This window comes from Poecilia formosa, unplaced genomic scaffold, assembly GCF_000485575.1.
Source record: "Poecilia formosa unplaced genomic scaffold, Poecilia_formosa-5.1.2 Scaffold48, whole genome shotgun sequence".
Taxonomy (NCBI): domain Eukaryota; kingdom Metazoa; phylum Chordata; class Actinopteri; order Cyprinodontiformes; family Poeciliidae; genus Poecilia; species Poecilia formosa.
Genome location: NW_006799987.1, coordinates 51,615 through 61,890, shown reverse-complemented (window position 1 = coordinate 61,890; position 10,276 = coordinate 51,615). Strand labels below are relative to the sequence as shown.

At 36.9% G+C, this 10,276-nt stretch overlaps 1 long non-coding RNA gene across 1 annotated transcript in view; it reads left to right on the top strand.

Moving 5' to 3' along the window:
* The first annotated feature begins 248 nt into the window (after positions 1 to 248).
* LOC103138205 (uncharacterized) overlaps positions 249 to 10,276 on the top strand; it is a 37,968-nt gene continuing 27,940 nt past the window's right edge. The window contains exons 1-2 of the long non-coding RNA XR_476264.2: positions 249 to 526; positions 7,796 to 7,964. This is a non-coding gene — a long non-coding RNA (uncharacterized LOC103138205). The remainder of the gene's footprint in view (positions 527 to 7,795; positions 7,965 to 10,276) is intronic.

Sequence of the window (10,276 nt, the reverse complement as noted above, 5' to 3'; positions counted from 1 at the left end):
TGTTTTTGGTCGCTACACTGTTTTATAGTCACATAAGATGTGTCTGAAAAGCAGTAGAAGTTCCATGTTATTTGCTAGTCGCCATTAAAATCTAGAAGAAGAAGAAGCAGAAGAAGAAGGGACTTTTGATTAATAAGAGAAAAAAATCTAATGTAAAAACAACAGTCAAAATGCTGTAGAGCATTTGTTTTTCATATAGTTTAAATATGTCTCGTCACACGGACGTCGCAATGTTGTTTATGCTGCAATGCATTCTGGGTAGATGAGTTATGCTAGGTAGCATGTAGACAGAACCGTAATTTTTGCGCGTTGAGTGACATTTACCCCTTTCAGTTTAAACCTGAGTATATTGAAATAGAAGGCAATGTAAGAATAAATGAAAACGAGGAGGACTGAACAGACGAAGAGAAGAAATTCGGTCGAAAAAGCCGGTGTGTTTGTTCGGCTGGCTGCTACTTGGAAATGTCAACCCAGAATAAGAGCCGATGCGGCAACCAGCTCTGGTTTCTAACGCAAACTGTTTACGGTAAGCACTGGGAAAGCACTGGGATCAGAATATTTCCTCAAATATATTAGAGTGATGTTTTACAAAGACTTTAAGATGCTCTGTTATTTTAAAAATATCTGTCAATTTGTTTTGAGTTTGCATTAGCTCCTTCCTGCTAATTGTGTTAGCTCTCCCTACTGGTGTAATGCTGCGTTCTAGTTGTTCTGGAAACTGGGAAATTCCAACTTCTGAGTGGGAAAAAAATCAACTCAACCTCCGTCTGAAGTCGGATTTCCCACTGTGAAACTGGGAGGAACTCCCGACTCTTCCCAGTTATTACTAGTAAGGCTGACTTTACGTTTCAATATGGCCGCTCCTCACATTAACAGTTTGTCTTGTTTATTTTACAAGACACGCAAGTAAGAGTTTCCATAAAATCAAGCAACTACAAACTGAAAAAATAGATAAAAAGTAGTGTTTAATAATAGAAATTAAATCTTAAATTGTTTTCAGGAGGTACTGCAAGCAGTGTTTATGAGCGATGTCGCCATGTTGAAATTGTCCCGCTACCTCGAGTTTGACGTCAAACCCAGTTCTTGCTAACGGCGTTAGCTCTAGCTAGCTAATATAGTTAGCAGTAGATAAAAAGCTGGTCACGTTTTTGTTTGAACGGATATCTTGGGTATAATGACACATGAAAACTTTGAGACAAAACCCTCCACATTGGATTAAACCGTATACTGCCAAAAACGGCATACACAAGTATATTTCAAATAAATTAGAATTTCTCTAAAGCTGTTTTTTGTATGATAGAAAACATTTCATGAATTATTTTTGACACGTTTACCTCCTAATCCCACTTTACAGTTCAATTCTGTCACCTGATGGCATAAACTCATAACTGCAGCAGGTTTTTTGGGGAGGAAGCTGGAGTACCTGTGGAGAACTCAGTAATGCACATGGAGAACCATCAATCTGGATGTAAAAAGACTTTGCTGCAAGACAACAGTGTACAAACTACTTGGTAGTTAAATTAGACAAAACTTCTCTTGTTTACTTCAAAAACACTAAATCTACCAAGTACTTTTGGTCTAATTTTCTATTGCAAATATCTGAATACAGTTAAAATAAGACAAAACTAACTTACAAATAACTTTTCAGCAAGATTGGAGTCAATAATTCTTAAAGTTTAGGTGAAATAAATGCCAGTGGAACTAGTACTTTTTCCATCAATATTAAGGAATTATTCACTTGAAACAAGCTCCTATAGCTTGATGAAAACTTACTGGTAAGTTAGTTTTGTCTTATTTCAAGTGTATTAAGATATTTGCACTAGAAATTAGACCAAAAATACTTTGTAAGATTTTATGTTTTTGCAAAGTTTTAGGTGAGTTAAAATGAGCTAAATTACTTTTGTTTTACTAAATATCAAAATAATGAAAGTATATGTTATATTTCTTTATTAATGTCTTCAAAATCAGAAATGTACTTACTTTTTCTCAGTATTTGGCAGCGTTGCCTTTGAACATTTTGGGTTTCCTTCCAGAGAAGAGAAGTTTGGTCTGAGAGCATTTTTATTATAACTGTGTGTTTCTTATAATTAACTTTTTAAACAAAGTTATTTATGTGCATTTGCAAAATGAACAGATGTAAAAAGCTTTTCTTGCATCTGCAGCATTTGTTGAAGGTGTGAAAAGATTGAAGGTGCTTCAAACATCAGCACTTCAAATGAAACAAAAACAAGCCATTATTTTTTGCTTTTCTAACACATCTTTCTGTCATTTCTGCTTACATCTGTGGCGACACAGTGGTCAAGCATGAAATGACGTCCAGACTAATATGCAGATTCTTTAAAAAAAGTAATGAGATATTTACTTTAAAAGGAGATTTTCTCCACTCTTGTTGGTGCTGAAGATGGGACGACAAAATAAAGGATTTTGTCTTTTTAGCATGAGTGGACACAAAAGATTGACTGTTCGATTTAAATCAGCAAAAGGCCAACAGGAGCAGCGGAGCATGTAACCTCAGAGATCGCCCTCCATAATGTGCTATCTCCATTTACAAGTCATTTCACCGACTTTTTCTGGCCGTAAGTGACACCCGTGCAGCCGCAGTCATGCATATTGCGCCGTGTTTGGAAGTGTTTAGGCAGCAGGTGGCTGTCTCAGCCGGCAGCAGGAGCTGAAGAAGAAACGAACGCTGCTGTTTAGCAGAAACACATGGCGGCGTACCAGGGCCGTTAGAGGTACAAGAGGAGAAAAGGAGTTGATTTACGTCAAAAAACTCTGAAATTTTTAGATTAAGATCAGAAAATTTCTAGAAAACACAAGGAAGTTGAGTTTGAAAAGTAGAAAATTTAACACTTTTGAAACCCAGAAATTTCCAAAAAGGGGAAATTTGTGACTTTTTCCAAGTTTATAAAATTTGAAACTCGGTAATCTCTTTATTTTTCTAGGAAATTTCTGAGATTAATAAAAAAATTTTGAATCGTTTTACAGCAAATTTTCAAACTCAGAAATGACCAAATTTTCTCTAAAAAACAAAGCAAAACGAAAAAACTCGGAAGTTCTGAAAATTTCCAGAATTGGAAAATTTTTCACTGTTACAACTTTAAAGGAGTTTCAGTTTTTTTTTCTTTTAATACAATTTCTGACTTTAATCTGACTTTGCAACATTGGAAATTATTGGACTTTTCAAACTAGGAAATTTCCAGGTTTTTTATTCTAGAAAATTTCATTAAAAAAAAAAAGCAAATTCATAATTTTTTTTTACCTTTGGAGCTCAGAAATATCCTTTTTTTATTTATAGTAAATTTTAAACTTTTCAAACTCTAAAATGTCTTTGCTTTTACTGGAAAATTTGAGATTAATCACAGATTTTCAGATTTTTTTTGGCAGAAATGTTATAAATTATTCTATCTACCACGTCTCTCGTACGGCGAGCTAATGAGACCAAACTGCAAAGTGTGGAAGGAGCCGTCTGGCTTTAGCCGGTGATGAGGTGCGACTGCAGCTATTGTTCGTGTTCTCGTTGCCGCTAATTACAGAAACCTGATGACATTATTTCACGCAGCGCATTTAATGGGCAAGCCATGAATTGCAAAGCAGCTGCAGCAACAACTGCATGGCATGTTGTCATGGTATAAGGTCAGAGTGTCTCACCCTCACCAACTGTACGGCAAGCAGTGCTGCATATAAATGAGCTCTGCCTGATTCAGGTGAAGGAAAGAAATGGCGCTCTTCCTTCACTCTAGTGAGTCGGCATCGATTTGCAATCCTTTCTGTTTAGCAGATCATACCGACTGATTTACAACGTCATTAGTGTCTGTGTGGGACGATGTGAACATTTAAATCACCTGTGAGACTTTCTTCAATGTTGGTGTTTAATTAGTGGTGGGTCTTGATTAAAATTATAACTGGAAACAGAACGACAAAATAAGCAACATTTCAATTTCAAAAACCCTTTCTGCTGCTAAATTACTCAATAAATACATATATAAGCTCAACACCAAAGTTATTTATTGTTTTTAATCTATTATGCTGGTTATTCAGCCAACAGAGTTTCAGGGACTCTTGATTGTTCATTGAACTTCTTCAGAAATCTGAACTCTGGATGCTAATGTTAGCATGGGGCTGTCTGTGCTGCTGCAACATGTTTAGCATTGAGATGCTATTTTATCTTAGCTTGTAGGCTAACTCCTGTTAGCAGAACTGAAACACAACAATAGTTTTTCCCAGTGTCCCATCAGATTGCTCTTTCAAGCAAAAATTAACCACCATTTGAAAAAGAGAAGCAGCTTCTGTTTGCAAATGTCGCTTGTGCGTCAGATTTACTGGCATACCAGAAACATATGACTACAAAGGTACCAGCCTGAACCTTTTTATGTAAAACCAAAATGTGATTAATTGCATTCAAATTTTTATCGCCTTAAATTTCATGTAATTAATTGAAATTAATGTGTTAAAGTAGATAAGATGCAAAAATTGACTGTAGAAAGGATTGAAGAACTTCGGTTGGTAAATGTTTTATTGGTACAGGTATTACTGTTCAGGGCTTAGAAACTATATTACTAAATACAGAACCTCACTAACCTGCACAGAACCTTAACCTAATAGGGATGAAATGAAATAATGAAGAATGTGAATCAGCCCTCCTGGTCCAACATCAGTGTCTGACCTCATCAATGCTCTTTTGGAAGACTGGTCAAAACTCGCATAAATACACTTCTAATGCCTGTCCACACTGTTTTACCATGAAACTTATGAGATTTATTGAATTAATGGCAGGCCTAATTACAGCTAAATTTGTTGCAGAATAAATTTCTTTTAGCAGAATTTTAGTCTTAGTTCAGTCAACAGTTTAACTGAAGTTAATAGTGAACTTAAGGTTAAGGAAATGCATAATCTTTTTATCATTTTCTGCGTCCCACATAGATTTTCTATATGTGAACTTTATCATGTTGAGCTGATATTCGGATTATTTGGGATTTAAATTAATGTGGGTCCTAAACTCTGTTTGAAAGAAATCAGCATCTCTTGTTTTTTTTTTTTTCTGAGAGCAAGACGTCTGATTACACGCAGATATGACTGAAATCCTATCAAGCAGTAGAGAACAGGGCGATAACAGCTGGATTTAAATCTGCAGAGATCTGTGCTTCATTACCGCTACCTGGCAGAGACCCTGCAGCACACATCACAAACTGGCTCATTATCCACTGAGTCATCGCGGCGCTTACCGAGCGCTGCAGAACCCCGGGATAATCCCCGCCCCCAGCCTTCACTGGAATCTGCAGGACCGCAGGGGGAGAGAGCTTCGTCCTGTTGACGGGAAATCACACAACCAGATCCAGCGTGATGGCTCCCAATCAGCATTCTCAAATCAATACCCGACTCCCGGGCTGCTCCCGCAAAAATAACACAACCGAATGTCTCTCTGTCGGCAGCTGAAATGTTTGGAGATGAAGTTGACTCCTTGACCTCTAAACTGGAAGGATTAGCTAAGTGCAGGTTTTATACAGGAGGATATTTGATAGCTTAGAGGCATCGACCGCACACCGTCCAGAGAAATCAGGAGTTTCAAGATCAATATGGCTTGAGGAATCGGTCCAATTGGATTTCTCCTGCTTAAGAAGACATTTTTAAATGTAATGGATGGAGGAAGCCACCAGCGTAACTTTGTCCCTGATTTTTAACTTGAAACCGCAACGATTCCCAGACACGAACTGAACATCTAGCTCCAGTTTTTTATAATGAAACATCTTAATATTAATTTCAGACAAGAAAATTTCAGAGCTCCAAAAGTCAAAAGTTTGCAAGAAAAAACTGAAAATGTTATATTTATCTCAGAATTTTTTAGGAAAAATAACTAAAATTCTGAGCTCAAAAAAATGAAAATTAAAAAAACACAGAAATTATTAGATAAATCTCTGAAATTTTATAGAAACACAAGGAAATTTCCAAAAGTCAAACATTTGCAAGAAAACTTCAGAAATTTTGAAATTTACCTCAGATTTTCAAGAAAACCTTTGAGCTCCAAAAGTTGAAAATTTGTGAGAAAAAAAATTCAGAAAGACTGGGATTAACCCCAGAAATTAAGAAATAAAAAGGTAATTTCTGAACTCTAAAAATTAATAATTTATTAGAAAAAAAATCAGAAATTTTGAGATTAAGCAAAGAAATTTTCAAGAAAAAAATGTGATCATTTTGGAGCTCTAAAAGTCAAACATTTGCAAGAAAGAAACTTGGAAAAATTTAGATGAATCTCAGAAATTTTCTCTTTTTTTGTAGAAAATGTTTGAGATTAAGCTAACAAATTTGAGTTTGAAAAGTAAAAATTTTTAGACTGTTTTCCTCCAGACAAGTCAAAATTTAAATAAAAATATTTTTTCAATGGCCCTTGTCCTGTTCTGAAATGATTCTCATTATATTATTTACATCCAGTCTTAGGAGTGCTGCACAGAGACGTAGCTTGAATTATGAACTTAGCTGAAGTGCAGTTCCACCAGGTGTTTGCTAATCGCTGCTGCCGCTAGTCTGGAGGAGCTGAGTGAGGACGGCTCGGAGGAGCAATGCTGTGTAAAATCATTCAGTTTAAAATCATTCAGTCTAAGCATCATGCTGCTTAAACTGGCTTTGAGACAGTTAAACTATTATTTCCTCGTTCAAATATTTAAAGCAGCCACCACAGATGACTGCTGCTTTAACTAACCAATCAGTGTTTGTGTTGCAGAAACGCTCATAAGGGTTGCCATGGGAGACACAAGGATTTCTCAAACATGCATGAAAGAATCAAAGCAACATGAAGAGCGAATAATGTAATAGTAGATTTTACACAGTCCTGCCCCTTTAAGAGCCGATCAGCTGATTCTGCTGAAACCTGGTGTTAGTTCATCAGTTATATTTAACAAACATTGACCTTGGTGGTGGTGTGCCAGGTCCAACGTCTGGCCTCGGGCCACTTCTCTCTCCCCATCTCCTGCCAGGATGCTGTCAAACAAAGGTCATGAACCCCTTTTAGGTTGATTTTTGCCTCATTGTTTTTCTGTGTATTATGTACACTGCTTCTATTTGATCACCATTAAATATTTTTGCTGCTCACTTTTTAAAGAAAACTTGTGTTTTATGTTGGGAAGATTATCTGTTCCAAAATGGATTAGACTTTTTGAGGTTAGTTGTGTTTTTGGCCAAATAAAAGCTTTATTTTCCATCCTTTAAAGCGTTCTGATTGGTTTACAACCTGTATGTTTGCTACGGGGAAGACGAGAGGATGCCAACCCTTTGGAGAGTCTTCCTTTGTTTAGACGTAGTGAAGCTATTTTCTGTCCCAGCATTGGTTGCCTCCTTGGATGTAGAGGCTTTCATACCCCTGAGCTCTCACACTGACTCTTTGTTGTTTAGTTGTTGATGCAGAGACTCCTACTGTCCGAACCGTCTCTCTAAGCCTCCTGTCTGAAGATGGACAGTTTCACTATTTTTTTTGTGCTTCATTCTGAGTTTTCTGTTTTTGAACTAAACCTGGAATAGGCTGTTTTGTATTGAATCAATTCAACTCTTCTTAATTTGTTTACTTTACAATAAGTAGGAATTGTTGTAATGATTTTCTTGTTGTTTTATTAATAGTTTTTCAGGTTTTCTGAAGGTATTGTCTTTGACGGCCTTTTCACTCATTTTCCATTCAGAATTACATGGATGTTGAGAAATGTTTAAAGACCGAAGAACAGTCAAAATAAAACTGTATCAGATGAAGTCATGTCTCTTAGAAAGATTAATATACATTTTACATGTTTTTATACATGTTACTGTTTTCCAGTTTAAAAGCCTGGCTTCCCTTGGGCTGTAAAGAAAGAAAGAATGACTGAAGACTTTTGCACAGTGCCATCACCCCTCCAGTGATTTATGGCTCAGCCTCAGGGTGTCACCAGAGCAGGAAGTGCCAGGCAAACATCCAGATGGAGGGGGCCGGGAGGCGTCCTGATCAGGTACCTGAACCGTCTCAGCTGGGACTTTTTAACACATCGAGATTCAGCAGTTCAGGGTTTGTTTTTACCACAGAGGTAAATATCTAAAAGGAATAATTAGAGTTTTAAACTTAGAGTATGGCTCTATTAAAAGCTTGTAATCAGTTAACATGTTAGATCCAGTAAATAAATGGCATGGTGTCTTTATTCAGCATTAATCCAAATTAGTTGGTCCTTGAGAATTTTGTAACTACATTTTTTCCCCCTCATAGTCAGATTCAAAAATTTAATTCAAAAATACTTTATTGATCCCAAAGGGAAATTAAATAGTTGCATTAAAATTTCTGTTTTAGGTTAACCAGAATTACCAAAGTTATTTTTTTAAATGTCAGATTAATCAGCGGGAGATTTTTCAGGTATTAATGCCTTTTAGAGAGTCTAGCAAACAGTTTATGTTCTGTATTTTTTAAACTTTTCTTCTTTCATAACATTGAATAAATGGAGAAACGTAGATGTGTTTTAATGCTCTTCCTCTATGTGCTGGAGCTCAGCTTGCGTTGCTAGGTAACGGGCTGGGCTTTGCCGGGGTTGCTAGGTTACGGTGGAATGCCTGCCGATTTGTTACATTACATTCCGAAGGTTTTTGAAACGACTCATTTTCCAGTCGCCAAAAAAACATTACCTTATTGCCAAAAACCGACCGGGTGGTTTTATTTTTAGATGCCGAGGCTGTTTTTAGAAGCAGCAGAAACCCAAATGAAAATGGAAAAATGTGAATTTTCCTGCCTTTAAACAGAAACTAACCTGTAAAAACAAATCTGAACTCCCTGTTCAAAGGCGTGTTTGTTGATTTCTCTGTTCCTCATCTTGTTTCTTTGTCTCACTTTGTTCTTTGTGTCTTTGTGAGTTTTATGATGAAATCCATCACGTCCACACTCCATCACGCGTCTGCCAATGTCCTGTTGCCATTTGGTCATCAACTAGCGATGAATCTGACACGCTAGCTGTGCTGGCAGCTGCTCTGCTGTTTAGTCCAGGAATATTGAGAATATCTCAACAGATCTAGTTCGCAGATTGGTGTTTGTTTGCGTTTGTTTTAAACCTGCCACCCTGAGGCGGCTGAACTCTTTACTGTAGTGGATCATTTTCTCACGTTTATTATGTGGATTTCTTTTCCCACCTCAAAGGCCTTTCGGTATCAGAAGAGGGACACACAGCTCTTACCAGATCCAGGGAGGATTTCATTGGAAGCTTTACGCTGAAACCGAAATCCCAAGAACTTCTTTGAGGACTTTTTATTTTTAATTTCTTTTATTTTTTGCTGCGTATGAAACATAAGCCAAGAGGTTTTTTATTCCATCTTCCCCATTTTTCATCATCCGGCTGAGTGTGGTGTCAGTGCGATTACTGGCTCGGATCGATACTCTGCTGTTGGTAGGGACTTGAAATGGTTAGAACTGCTGCACACTCCACTCTGAGAGCGTTTGTAGGAGGGAAAAGAGGCGCATTGTGTGCGTGTCACGGATGAAGCGTGTGTAAGGTCACCTCGTTTCTGCCGGCGGCGAGTTTTTTTAGCCCAGAGCTCGCGTGACGACGGGGACGGCGAGTGGAACGAAACGGCCTGAGGTAGAGCTGGACGATCACGACTTTGGCTTTTGAAGATTTAAGTTTTGAAGAATGGGGATTTTTTTTTCACCAATGCACTTCTTGTGTTTCTGTAGTTCAGAGTGATGTCAGCGCGTCCAAGGCAGCCATCTTGTTTGACAAGTGTGTTGAACAACAAGCGTGTTGAACAGCTTCTGTTTATTTATATCTAGGTCAAGTCTACAAGAAAAAATTACATCCAGCCCACAATTTATTATACAAAAACTACAAAAACTCAAGTTTCCCTTGCAAATATCTTACTACACTTTACTAACTTTAAAGTAAATTACATAGGAGTTTGTTTTAAGTGAATAATTCCTTGATGTTGATTAAAAAGATCCAGTTCCACTGGCAGGTCATCTAACTTTTAACATTTTTCCTGATGCAAGTTAATAAAATCTGCCATTAGAGCATATACTTTTAATCAATATTCAAGAATTATTGACATAAATCAAAGTAAAAGTTACTTGCAATCTAGTTTTGTCTATTTTCCTAGTGTACTAAGATACTTGCACTAGAAAGTAAACAAGGATACTTTTTAAAGATTTTTTTGCAGTGTGTCATTTGTAATTTCTAAGATTAAACTCGAAAATGTATCAGAAAAGACATGGGGATTTCTGAGTTGGAAAAGTCAAAAATTTGTATGGAAAACCATCAGAAATTGAGATTAATTTCAGAAATTAGCTAGA